This window comes from Pleurodeles waltl, chromosome 6 (genome assembly GCF_031143425.1).
Source record: "Pleurodeles waltl isolate 20211129_DDA chromosome 6, aPleWal1.hap1.20221129, whole genome shotgun sequence".
NCBI lineage: Eukaryota > Metazoa > Chordata > Amphibia > Caudata > Salamandridae > Pleurodeles > Pleurodeles waltl.
In genome coordinates, this window is record NC_090445.1 from 830,748,166 (window position 1) to 830,762,731 (window position 14,566).

Sequence of the window (14,566 nt, forward strand, 5' to 3'; positions counted from 1 at the left end):
TTCCACACCTCCAAACATTTCAAGCTCCTTAAACAGGAAGTGCAGTCCTTATTGACAAAAGGAGCAATAGAACCAGTTCCCTTACAACAGCAGGGAACTGGAGTATGTTCACTATACTTTCTCATACCCAAAAAGGATGGCTCCTAAAGACCTATCCTGGATCTGAGGCTGTTAAATCATTACATCATATCAGAACACTTTCACATGGTCACACTTCAGGGTGTGGTCCCATTCCTGCAACAAGGTGACTTTTTATTGGCACTAGATCTAAAGATGCTTACTTTTACATTCCCATACATCTGGCACATCACAAATACCTCAGATTTGTGATAGAAGGACAACAATCCTAATTCAAAGTGCTCCCCTTTGGGGTCACAACAGCTGCAAGTGTGTTTACAGAATGCCTCACAGTCGTAGCAGTTCACTTGCGCTAGCAGAAAGTTAACCTCTACCCATACCTCAACAATTTGTTCATCAAAGCATGCACTCTCAATAAATACGTGCAGCATACTCAAATCACAATAGACCTTTTGAAAGGACCGCCATTCCTGGACCCTGTTCCCCAGATCATCCTGACAACGGGCGCCTCTCAGAGAGGATGGGGTGCTCATCTCCAGGACCTCACAGTCCAGGGCCTTTGGGATCACACACATCAAACCCACCACATCAGTTATCTAGAGCTGCTAGCTGTACACTTAGTACTCTAAGTCTTTGTAATTCATCTTACCAACAAAGTAGTTTCCATATGCACAGACAGCTTGACAGCCTTGTATTATGTGCAAAAACGGGGGGGGGGGCATACTCTCTACAGCTGTCTCGCCTTGCACAGACAATTTGGTATTGGGCTATTCGCCACAATATATACCTGTTAGCGGAACACCTCGCAGGAACACACAACAATTTTGCTGACCTCCTCTGCAGAATGCAACAAGAAGTCCAAGAGTGGGAACTCCACCCCAGAGTCCTCCTGCCCTACGTTCAAAAGTGAGGATTTCCAGACATAGACTTTTTGGGGGAAAAAAGACAACGCAAAATGCCCAAACTTCGCCTCCAGGTTCCCACACCCTCAGTCCAAGGGCATTCCTGTAAGATCAGGGATATTTACCTACACTTTTCCACCTTTCACTCTCCTGCATCTGGTTCGGAAACACAGACAAACCTCTCTATCACTCATTCTAGTGGCACCCCATGAGCCAGACACACATGGTTCACCACTCTATTGTACCTATCAGTAGTAACACACGAGAACCTTCCCCTCGACCCAGATCTTCTTAGCCAGAACCACAATCAAATTTGACACCCGAATCCCAAATAATTGATTTTTGCAATTTGGCTTCTGAGGTCATAGAATTCAGTTATCTAAACCTACCTCATGAATGTATAGATGTTCTAAAGGAAGCACATAGTCCAACTACTAGAGCATGTTATGCGGCAAAATAGAAAGGTTTTGTGCACTACTGCACTGCGGTAAATGGAGTCCCCTTCCAGGTATCAGTTCAAAATATATGCTCTACCTTCCTCATTAGCAGAAGGCAAACTTAGCATACACTTCCATTAGGTTACACTTAGCAGCTATAGCTGCTTACCTTCAGAACATAGAACATACAACATTCTACTCTTTTCAAACTTCCTGTTATTAAAGCTTTTTTGGAAGGGCTCAAAAAAGTAATACTGCCAAAACTACCCTCAGTGCCCTATTGGAACCTTAATGTTTTCTTCACTAGACTTATGTACCCAATATTTGAGCCACCTCATTTATGTCCTTTACAGTTTCTATCATAGTAATAGACCTTTTTAGTTGCAATAATTTCCCTCATACGTATCAGGGAGCTCCTTGGCCTTTTTTCCCAAATACACAAGGATAAAGTGGTTCTTCGTACCATCCACATTTTTTTTTACCAACAATGGTATCTCATTTTCATATTAAATAAACAATTGAATTGCCTGTCTTCTTTCCTCAACCTGACTAGGTTGCTGAAAGAACACTATACACATCAGATGTTAAAAGAGCGCTTATGTTCGATTTTGATAGGACCAAAACATTTAGGAAGTCAAAACAACTTTTTATTGCTTTTTCTCTACCACGTAAAGGCAATCCTGTTACTAAATCTACTATAGCAGGATGGATCGTCAAATGTATCCAAACTTGATATGCAAAAGCCAAAAGGTCATTACCTATTCCACCTAGAGCACTCTCAACTCGTAAAAAGGTGCATCTATGGCCTTTTAGGTAACATTCCCAGAGCTGACATATGTAAAGCAGCAACATGGGCTACACCACACACTTTCACTTAACATTACTGTGTGGATGTTTTTGCTTCCAACAAGCTAATGTAGGTCAGGGAGTGCTATGTTCTCTTTCAAAATACTGCAACACCGACTGGTTAGCCACCGCTCTTTGGGAAGCATTGCTTTACAGTCTATGCAGAGCATGTGTATCTACAGCCACACATGCCATCAAACAGAAAATGTTACTTACCCAGTAAGCATCTGTTAGTGGCATGTAGTGCTGTATATTCACATGCACCCACCGACCTCCCCGGACACCTGTGACTGTAGTAGTCTCTTCTACACATTAACATGCATGTAGATTTCATTCATTTTACCTTACACAACACTCCTTTCATAAACTGCCTGCAGGAAAACAGTTTGATGATGGAGTCGATGCCCATGCGCATTACCAGCAAGAGGAGGAGTCACTATACCTCGTGACTCGAAAGACTTTTCGAACAAAAACAACTTGCAACCTTCCGGACCCAACACTAGATACCGGAAGTATGCAGAGTATGTGAATTTACAACCCTACATGCCACAAACAGATGCTTACTGGGTAAGTAGCATTTTACTTACCACCTACTGGCAAAACCCTATTACCCTTTCATACAGGTAAGAGGCACAAAATTAACACTTTCATTACGGGTGTTTTTGTCAAAGTTTTGTTCTGAAAAATCAGCAGTAGGCTATTTAAACACATGTACATCTTTGATCTTTTTGCGCACCCATACAAACTGTTGTTCTTTACTGGAAAATCCTGGCTATGTATGTGTGAACCCCCTACATGAATATCTCTTACGGCCTGAAGCTATGATGAAAACTTTTATCTTTTTAATAAATGTGCTCAATATTTGGTGCACTTCACAAATGGACAAACATATCCCAGAATATTAACTAAATAAAACCAAATATGTCCCTTAAAATCTGGTGTCTGATAATGGAAGGCAGGTCACAAAATCAATAAATTGATATTAGCACAGATCTCTGAATTGTGGCAGAATCACTGATCAGTGTTTCTTGGGTAGTGTACATTTGATAAAATATCAAACACAGGTTTGTGTGGAAAACACAAAAACAATATGTTTTCTAATTCAGAGAGGCTTAAGGAATCTTTTGGTGCACACCAGCCCATTCACTTCATCTCTAATGCTCAAGAGCATTTCTTTGGCAAAGCTTGACTCCATCTGTGTTTCTCTGGGTCTCCTAAGTGTGAGGCTATCAGACAACTATGGATTTTCTATTAATTCAGGGTGTTTATGGCAGTAAACTGGATACAGTCGTTTTAAGAAACTTGGAAACCAACTGAAAGTGAAACGTCAGTTTTGTACCTATTTCTTAGTCACTAGTATCACCCATTAGCTGTTTCGAAACATACTTTAACCATGTTTTTTCTGCATCCTGAGGATTCCATCATTGGGTGCCAGACCTCCTGGCTGACTAGTATAGAATGAACTGAATATGATGTTAGTTAATTATTAGCAATTATTTCCTGAAACATTGTGGTTCCTTGCGGTCTTCCCTCATATAGGAACATAGCCGTGACAGTGCTACATTCCAGTCTGTTCCTTTAAGGGTTCCACACGTATGTTTTCTATGGAATTTGCATTCTCATGGGCCATAAACTATGTGCAGTGCATTTGGGAAGGTTGTATAGCAACTGAAGGTGAAATAGTAACTTAAGGCACATGTCATGTGTTCATGAGTATCACTGTTAGCCATTATGGCCATATACAATGTATATTTTCCACCTCTACATATTGTAAGGGTTCGTCATTGGGTGCCAGAACTCACCCGATTCATGTGCCGAACATAGTTTTATCAGATTTTGTAACATTGTTATCCCAAACCATGATATATTCCTTTTTTGTACCTTGAACAGGTACACAACCGTGTGAGCGGCCAGAAGCAGGACATATGAGAATGACATGTTTTTGGGGGAGGACATGGAGAATAGTCCTCTTGCAGTAACCAGATTCCATAGTCAAATTAACATCAGGACTGTAGCCTCTGCTTATAGAGGAAATACAAGACAACCACCTGCTCAGCTTGTAATGCTTTAAGATCCAATACTGGCAGGACTGGAGGTGGGCACACTATACAGAAAGTGAGTGTTATGACTCCACTGAGTTCTGTCTATCGCGGTATGTCGAGACCTTTGAGTCTGACATTAAAAGGGGAGGATCTTCCAGTACACCAGAGTATAAAAGGGAATGGGGCCCTAGTTCTCTATGTTCTGAAGACTTCAACTCCAGACAGACTGAATATCCGGGGCCCCCTTCAAAACTCAAACCCAGCATAAGACCACATCTTGTGTCTCGGACGTTGTCACTAAGGACTGGGACCCAAGACCCCAGCGTCAAAGAGAAACCGCACTGAAAAAGTCTTGACAGTTGGCACCATCTACTGCGCTAGATACAGATCATCGCTGAAGGCTCTCGTAACACTGGAGGTAGGTGAAGCTCGAGGAGAGGAATCTCAAAACTGACAAGAATCTCCTAGACACCAAAATCTTCTTCAAAGCCAGACCTCTCAGCAGAAATGTCAGATGAGGCACAAGATCAAATATGCTGATCCTGACACAGGACATATTGTTGCACGACCACTGCAGTACAAGGGTGCTCTCAAAAAGCACCGGTTTACATTTGAACACAAATTTTTTAGATTTCATATATGACGAGTCTCCCTTTCAGCTGTCGTTCGTGTACCAAGACACAGGACCAACTTATCAGCAAAAAGGTGCAGTTAAATCTGGCAAATGTAATATTGAGCACCTTCTACCAGCAAGCCATTTTGGTCAAGGGCGGTCTGGCCTCAACTGATAGAAACATAAGTCTGTGCAGATGTGTAAGATATATGGTTGTGGTGTTTCCAAGCAGTCCAGGGATCAGACGCATCCAAAAGGCAGATATCCTCAACCGACATTTCGTTTTCATTTGCTTTCCGAATTTCCAAAATGCACTACATTTAGTTTATCAGATGTGGGTGCCCTGACTCCACGGAAAACTCATGCATGTTCAGGCAATCCAGAGGAAGAAAAACATTACTTACTTTAAGTTTGTTTACAGCTTGTTGTCCTCTAGATTAATGTGCTGAACGTCGGTGATTACAAATTGTTCTTCTTTAGAGTAGTGTTGGTTCTGAGGTGACTTGAAGTACCTCCCATGAAACATACTGTGCGCCCCATCTTGGGCCCCTCACCGCCTTTTTCTCACCAGGATATATGAGAGAGAGAGAATATGTAAATCAACAGCACTACAAGCTGCAAATCAAGTGTTAGAGGTAAGTACTTCCCTGTGCAACATATTTAGCTCTACATCATATGCTTGCAGTGCATAGTCTGGGGGAAAAGGTACCTGCCTGGGGACAGGGCCTCTGAATAATGGCTCTTACATTTACGTCTTTGAAGGTATCCTGGCAAGACTGTTTTCTTTATGACATAAATACATGGCATTAGTGCGGAGAAAGGATTACGGTGGAAAAGGAAACCCTCAATGCACTTGAGTTTGAGAAGTGAAATGAATATCCTTGATATAGTTTGATGGCTTTTGAATGGCACTATTCTCACTAATGTGTACAGCTCTGCTAGCACCACACATCTCAGCACAGACGACATCAGAAGCGTCAGGTCCACCACGGACCTTCAAGCAGTAGAAGAGGCCAGAAAATGTGGTCTCAGCAGGATAATCCAGTGCAACATCACCTTAATGGCTCCTCCACTTCTCCTGCTCACCAGGGGCAAACATTGCCAATTATCTGGAGGAGAGGTAAAAAAAATTGTATGGTCTTCTCTAAGGAGCTAGACTGTGTGATGTAGTTCGAAATACTACTTCTAAACATACCACTTTCGGTTCCATTCATTTCAGTTTTTGCTAATTGCCTTGGGAACTCTGCTTGCGGACCCCACTAAAAGTTATTTAGAAAGTTCCAAGTCAACAGTTGAAGCAAGGCATTTTTTGTTTTTTAGAAACTGCCTTTTGTGAAATTGAGGTTCACATAATGAATTATGCCTGTAAGTCCAGCATTTTCCACTATGCGGAGTTTGGATGTATGCCACAGTCCTTTAAGATGTGTATAATATTGTGTTTTTTACATTTTTCTTCGTGTTACACTCATGACTTTTGTAAGTCTGTATATTACAGGCTGTGCCATCACTTATATAAATATTAAAAATGTTCAGTTCTGATCAGGGTGTTAGGGGATGTGTCCTGCTCATCTTCAAACTGGATTAGTGAGGCCAAGCATAGGCTTTTTGGGAACAGGGGGTGACTGGTGGCTGGTGTGGGTTGCAGCTGACTCCCCTGACACCCCCATATTCCTACTATTCCCCTATTCCCTTCCTACATTTGACCAATGAAATGTCTGTGTGTCTCCCCTAAAGAGGAGGATGGACACATTGCAGAAGAGAGGCAAAGGAGATAAAAGTTAAGAGGAAGAGCAAATGGCTTGGAGTGCTGTTGGGCTAGAGCAGCAGGTCAAGCAATCAGGGAGGCCCAAAGAATCTGGTAAGATATATTCACTAGATGCGTAGAAAATCAGAGGTGGTGCTTAGCTGGTGGTTTATTTGCTGCCTTTCTACTTGTGACACGGGCTGACACAAAGAGGAAAAAACAAACCATGTTTTGAATGTATATATGACCATTGGTGATGTTGGATTTCCTTCAGTCTTGGGCAGCTTCCTGGTCACGTTAAGTTGGTCTCCAACATCATGATGTTGACTGAGGCCTGTTTCCTCTTGCTCTGCTTAACTCCTCCTACCAGGGCATCCAGGTAAAGGGTGAAACGGTCAAGTCCAACTTCCTGTGGTAATAACTCTGTTCGACCTGTTTAGTATCTGGAAAGGCTCCAGCTCCAAAACATTGCCTGTCCACCACCAGCACTACTTCTGGGGTTAAGAAATTATCAGCTCTGAGGAACTCTCACCTCCCTAAGGAGGTTGAGGCCGATTTCCTGTGGTAATTGCTCTGTTCGGCCTGTTTAGTATCTGGAAAGGCTGTAGCACCAAAAACATTGTCTATCCACCACCAGCACTACTTCTAAGAGTGAGGAATTAGCACCTCCCTGGCTGCTCAAGCATGGCACAAAAACACTTCTCCCAAACACCTCATTGCAAGCACAACACCCTTCCACCCAAGCAGTATCCAACAATGGAAGCGCTACCAATATAATAATGTGTTTTGTAGTGGAGTATCATGTGCTCTACTCTTACAATTACAATTGACGATGTGGATAAGAGGAGCCGACAAATAAACCTACACCTTATGCAAGCTATCAAAAGCAACACAGATTATTATATATTTTCTGCTTTGTTAACTGTAGTTACTAATTGGTATGCGTATCTTTAATGTGCGGTTCAAATCTGTAAGGCATACGTAGTACAAACAGGCTTGAAACTTCATAATACTTCTTCCCCTAAGAAAGGAACCTCAGACAGAGTGCCAAACGAAAATTACTGAGATGCACCCAAGCAGCAAGAATGCAGGACGATAAAATATGTGAAGAAACACCTAAAAGTAAATTAGTGGGATGTGGTAGAACATACGTCTCTTCCTGTGCCCCCAGAACCACTGTGACCAATATAACTACTATATAGGAGGAGTGCAGTGAGAATGAAATGCTAGCCCCAGTTATAGAGAACTGAGAAGGAAGGAGGATAAAGAGGGAGATACTAGTGTCAATGGGGTAGCTGAGAAATAAACAGACATTTCAAACTTTTTGACAGATGTTCAGGAAAAAAAACCTTCTTTTGGGCAAAATTAAGAGAGCAATGGAAGAGTTAAAGGTTTTGTTCCTGCACAAAACACTGTCAAGCTGACACACTCTTTAATGAGTGTAAGTCCTGATGTTGGTTGCACTCCCCTCCCAAACCCCCAGATGTTCCAGGCTGGAATTGGCAGGGCTGACCCACTAGAAAACTCTCATTAAACCCTTAGACCTGAACTGTAGACAAATCTCAGTACACACACACAACCCATCCAGTCTGCTATATTAGCATCATTTTATGAGCATGCCAAAGTCATAATTAATGTCTGGTGTTAACACAGATACTAGTTCGAGCAGAAAAAGAATCATTTTCCATTTTCGAGAGTTTGGACCAAATATACCTCAAGTGACATGGAATAGAGTTTGCATCTATCTGTGGGGAACCACAGTGACTGTGTCCTTGTAGGATGTGCCAGAAGAAAGCTGACAGAGATGCAATGGGAAAATACAGAACTCAGGACCTTATGAAGTCTAGTTTACAATTTTCTTCCATAACATTGCATTTAGTAGAGATATATTATTGACTAAAAACCTTAGCTGGTGCTAACCTTTACACTGTTAAATTTCTTAGGAAAGGAGGTCTGAAAATTCCAATAAATATCAGAAAAATACCTTACGTTTTTGCTTTACAAGTAAAAAAACAAACAGACATTGGCGATAATTTTTGTCCAAGGAAGCACAATGGTGCGTAGGGACTAACATTTTTTGTAGCATATGTTGCTATAGATACACATCCTCTGCATACTCCTGCTATCTAATGTTTGCAAGTTTTTTTTCTTCAGTGAAAGTCTCTCACTTCATGGGGTGCACTATGGCTCCACCCTTAGTTGGTAATGCGCTTGAGTGCAGACTGCATAGTAGATTGTTTATTACTGCGATCGGGTTCAGATGTGCACCAGCAGGGCTCTGGGGCTCGATGTCTTCATCATGTTTCTTTGGGCCCATATAGTGAAACTCAATACAGATATTTGGAAAAGCTTTCTTCATCCGTGCTCTCTTCGGCGTCATCCTTTCGAGACCCACCTTAGTCCATTAACTCCCAACTGCTAGAGCCTTGGACCCTCTCCAGGTCCCTGTACCTCTTGTCTTTGCCACTCTTTTGTAGAGAAAGCACACAGGGTGATGGAACAGACGCCTTTCCAGAACTGGCCACAATACCATGCAAAGTCCCTGTGGTCTGACCAACACAATGTTTGTAACCTCAACCTCTCTTCGCCCCTCCCTCTCAACCATGATGACCCTGCATGCAAGGTCTGCCTCACCTTCTGTTTGAAAAGGACCCTATGATACCCCTGAGGGAGGCAGTGGGCCCATCAAAACATAAAGCAACAATTCTCCAGAGTCCTCAACATCTTAAGAGTACAAGCCCCCTGCACCAGGATTGTGAGTATGGTCTGCACCAACACTCACACTAAGCCTCTGAAGAGGCCTGACATAGCAGCAGAGAACCACTCCTTTTGCAGTTGGGTGTTGAAGCCCGTTTCCAAACCTTCACAGCCTTCACTGCCTCTGCTGTCTGCCAAAGGCCTCAGAGTTTACATGGCCTCCATCCGCAGGCACCTCACCTCTACAGTTGTTGAAAATGAAGGGCACAAGGCTCCTCTTCCCTTTGAAGTCAATGGTCCTTTCCACCCTGAGTCCAGGGACAAGTTTAAAGCCACCATCAACTCCAAAGCTGCCATCAGTGCTGAAGGCTTCCAGCTCTGACGTCTCGGAGCAGCTGATCCTACAAAGGGTCCAAGAGAAACTAAATGCAGGCAAAAAAGGCTTCTCATCCATCCCCAGACTGGGAAGACTGACAAAACTACCCCCACAAAACTCTCAGAAATTCTGCCTCTGAAGAAGAAGCTAACATTTGAGGAGGAGCCATATCCAATGCCTAAAAAATATAGGTACAGGCAAGCCCGCCTTCCCCTCACTCCACCTCTTCCTCCACCACAAACACCACCACCTCTTCACTCACCAATCCACTGCCTCCACACTCACCAGAGGGATCCCAACATTCCTCTTAAAGGCTTGCAGTCCCTTTGACCGAGCCGACCTTATGGGGCACCATTTGGCCTAGGGTCCACAGACAAGGACCCATGGGATCAGGGGTCAACATCAGCAGGATTATTAGACTCCTCACCTTAGTCGTATTTCAGGTTTCAAACCAGTGGTCCAACAGCATCTCCTCTACTTGCCCTTCGATGGAGAACATCTATTTGGACCACAGGTTGACGAGATCCTGGAAAAACTCTAGAAGGACACAAACATTGCCAAATGTATGTGTGCCTTTCATACTCCATCCAACAGGGCCCCTTTTAAGATAAAACAGGCTCCAAGGCCTCTTCTTCTCATTCTCCCCCCTCATACCAGAGGAATCATCATTCTTTCCACCAGCAGTCTGCAAAAGGGTACACTAGGGGTACCTCCTTGAGCAACATAAATAGGGGCAGAGGTAGAGGTGGGGATATTGAGGGGGTCTCCAACTCAAAGCACTGACTCACCCTGCCTACCCCTGATCACACAACACCTGTTGGAGAGGAAGTAGACTGCAGCATTTCCTTCATATGAGCTCAGAGGGTAATGGCAGTGGTTCGCCACAGCTATTGCCCAGGACTTCTCACACTCCCTCACAACATCACACCCTGCACCCTCACCTTCAGGAGACATCTCCGCAGGAAGAGGTACAAACGCTCCATCAAAAAGGATCCATAGAACTAGTGCCCCTCCACCATTGAGGAAAGGGAGCTTACTCTACTTGCTCATCCCCAAAAATGACGGCTCCCTCAGGCAGGTCTTGGACCTCAGGCCTCTCAATCAATACAACCTTTTCAAACATTTCAACATGGTAACCCTCCAGGAGGAAATTTTTGTGCTCCAGCAAGATGACTACATGGTGACATCAAGGGCCTCTTATTTCATATCCCCATTCATCCCTCCCACCAGTGCTACCTTCACTTCATGGTAAAGGTCATCATTATTAATTCAAAGTGGTTCCCTTTTGGTACACCACAGCTCCAAGGTTCTTTACAAAGTGCCTAACAGCTTTCCCCTTCCTCGACGATAATCTGATCGAGATCACAAAAAAGTATCAGTGCATAGCCTACACCTAAGCCACTGTCTCCCTGCTCCACAGCCAGATCCAACTCTTCCCTAGTGGTGGTACTGATCACACAGGCAAATTCTATCCCAGTCGGTAGAGGACATTGGTATTCTTGCAGCTCTTGCGTCTTTTCAGCCCAATCATCAACTCACAGTCAAAACTTTTATGGGCAATTTAGGCATGATGGCCTCTTGTATTGCCATAATACCCCATGCCAGGTTACATACGCATTGACTACACGAATGTCACTCAACTCAGTAGTCACAGTATCAGGGTCAGTGTGAAGATTTTTTTGTTGCTGAATGCCAGCATCTATTGCTTTCTGGAGTTGTGGAACAGAAACAATCTGTTTCAGGGCAGGCCCTTCTTAGATCTCAGTCATCAAGTCCCCAGCACCACAGACCCCTCTTTGGTCGGCTGGGGGGGCAGAAGGGGGGGAGGGGGGGAAAGGGGGAGGGATAGAGGGAATGTGAGACCCTCAGTACCAGAGGCATCCCATTATCTACAGTGAGCTCTTATCTATGCAGTCAGCTTTCAAATCCTTTGTTCCACTCACTGAGTCCAAAGTACTCTAATCAAAAGCAACAATATGACTAGGATGTATTATTTTCAAAAATAGGGACGCATTTCTCTCCCCTTCTTGGGACTAACTCAGCAAACCTAGCATTGGGCACTCAATCACCTCATAGACCCCCTGGCGGAGTATCTTTCGGGAAGGACTGCTACTTGGCAAACCTACTCAGCAGGATGCTACAAGTCCACAAGAGGCACTCCAAGTCCTTCTCCACTAATTCCAATGTTCTGGAGTTCCACAAATAGACCTCTCCGCCACCCTATGAAATGTAAAATGTCTGAACTTCAGCTCCAGATACCCACACCCACAATGCATGGCAAAACACTATGGGTTAATTGGTCAGGGATCTTTACTTGTACTGTTCTCCTTCTCTCACTCCTTCCACTTGTGCGGAAGATGAAGGAAACATCTCAAACCCTAATCCTCGTAGCTGGTATTTCTGCCAGACAACCCTGATACTTAACACTCCTCAAGATGTCATTCTGGCCCCACAAGAAGTTCCCCAACCTTCTCATCAGAAACCAAGGGCAGATTAGACACTAAGACCCCAGTGCCTTATTCTAGCGATCTGGCACCTAAGGTCCTCGAATTCTATTTCCTGCAACTTCCGCAGGAGTGCATGGGCATATTGGGTGAGTTCTACAGGCCTCTACTTGAGCTTGCAGGTACACAAGGATAGGGTTGTGCTCCCACTCAACCCAAAGTTTCTCCCTAAAGTGGTTTCTCCCTTTCATCTCAACCAAACCATTGACTAATCTGCCCTTGGTTTCTGATGAGAAGGTTGGGGAACTTCTTGTGGGGCCAGAATGACATCTTGAGGAGTGTTAAGTATCAGGGTTGTCTGGCAGAAATACCAGCTACGAGGATTAGGGTTTGAGATGTTTCCTTCATCTTCCGCACAAGTGGAAGGAGTGAGAGAAGGAGAACAGTACAAGTAAAGATCCCTGACCAATTAACCCATAGTGTTTTGCCATGCATTGTGGGTGTGGGTATCTGGAGCTGAAGTTCAGACATTTTACATTTCATAGGGTGGCGGAGAGGTCTATTTGTGGAAGGCCCTTCAACACCCTCCGAATGCTCCGCAGAATCTTCAAGTGGATTCCAACAGAAACCAGAAAGACGGTGACCCAGGCCCTCGTCAGCAGCAGACTTGACTACGGCAACGCACTCTACACAGGCATCCCAACCAAAGACATCAAACGCCTCCAACGTATCCAAAATGCCTCCGCCCGACTGATCCTCAACATACCCCGCCGAAGTCACATCTCCCCTCACCTAAAGGAACTCCACTGGCTCCCGGTAGACAAGAAGATCACCTTCAAACTCCTGACCCACGCTCACAAGGCACTTCACAACACCGGACCCTCCTACCTCAACACCAGACTCCACTTCTACACCCCAACACGTCAACTCCGATCCGCCAACCTCGCTCTCGCCATCGTACCCCGAACCCAGCGCAAGACATCCGGCGGCAGATCCTTCTCCTTCCTCGCCGCCAAGACCTGGAACTCTCTCCCCACATCCCTTCGCCAGACCCAGGACCTCCTCGCATTCAGAAGGCTCCTCAAGACCTGGCTCTTCGACCGCTAAACCAGCAGCGCTCCCCCCCCCCCCCCCTCCCCCCCCCCCCCTCAGCGCCTCGAAACCCTGACGGGTACATAGCGCGCTTTATAAATACTATGATTGATTGATTGATTGATTGAGTGCTCAGTCTTCTTCCCAAATCCAACTAACTGTTGCCTATGCTAAACCCCTTAAGGGGCAACCTATTTCTAAGGCTGATATTGCAAAATAGATAGTTAAACGTATCCAAATTTGTTATCCCAAAGCCAAAATGTTATCTCCAAGGACATGCAAAAATAGGAGCAACCATACACCTGAGGCTGTTATATGTATAGCAACTCCTTAGTCAACTTCATACCCTTTTACTAAGGACAGTTGTGCAGATATCTTTGCTAAGCAGCAAGCAGTGATTGACCAGGCAAACTTAAAGACCTTATTTCAGACATCTACATCATCCACATGCTAGGCACTGCCTGTGGAGGGGTACTGCTTTACCTTCTACACAGAGCATGTGAATTTACAGCAACACGTTGTACGAATGGAAAATGTTACTTAACCTGTAAGCCTCTGTTCGTAGTTTATTAAGCTGTAAATTCACATGCACACACCCTCCTCCCCAAAGCTGTTGTAGTTGGTACAGAATGGCATTTCCTTAGATCTCCCCCTGTTACCATCTGTCAGGCCACATCTACCCGATTCAGCTTCTTTAGAACGTCTGCAGGAGATAAATCAGCTTCTTATTTTAGGACAAATGTCACAGGTGTTCCCTTGGAAAAGGGATTAGTCTTGGCCCCATCCCATCCTGTATTTGTAAAATGTTTACCATTTACTCTCCCTGTCGATCTTTAATGATTGTCCAAAATAGTCAACTCTTTTCTGTGGTTCTTCACCGCACTTACTTATTTGTGCTATCCCTGCAGAAACACAGTGCATGCCTCTGAGGGAAGCCAACACTATCTGTATAAAATGCTGCCATTCAGTCTGAATGCTGCAGTTTGGTGCCCCATTCACTTGAGTAGTCTGTCATCTCATCAGTTTGATGCGGGAAATTCTCACTGAGTGGGTTTCATGATCTATTGATCAATTCCTTCTGGGACATACCAGATTCATCATTCCACTTAAACATATTGAAGATGGTGGGAGTTCTCTTTGACACTAAAACGTGCTGGTTCTATCTGGAGAGCGATGTCTAACCTGGGCAACACCACAGCCTTCATAAATAAATAAAAATAAAAAAACAAGGAGTCAAACACTCTTTCACAAGAGCTTTGCTGAAACTGTGGGGCTGGACCATCACACGTTGTATA

General features: G+C 44.2%; 1 protein-coding gene across 1 annotated transcript in view; it reads left to right on the plus strand.

The window, feature by feature from the left end:
* ACTR1A (actin related protein 1A) overlaps nt 1–14,566 on the plus strand; it is a 217,157-nt gene that overhangs the window by 137,105 nt on the left and 65,486 nt on the right. The gene's annotated exons all lie outside the window — the stretch shown is intronic.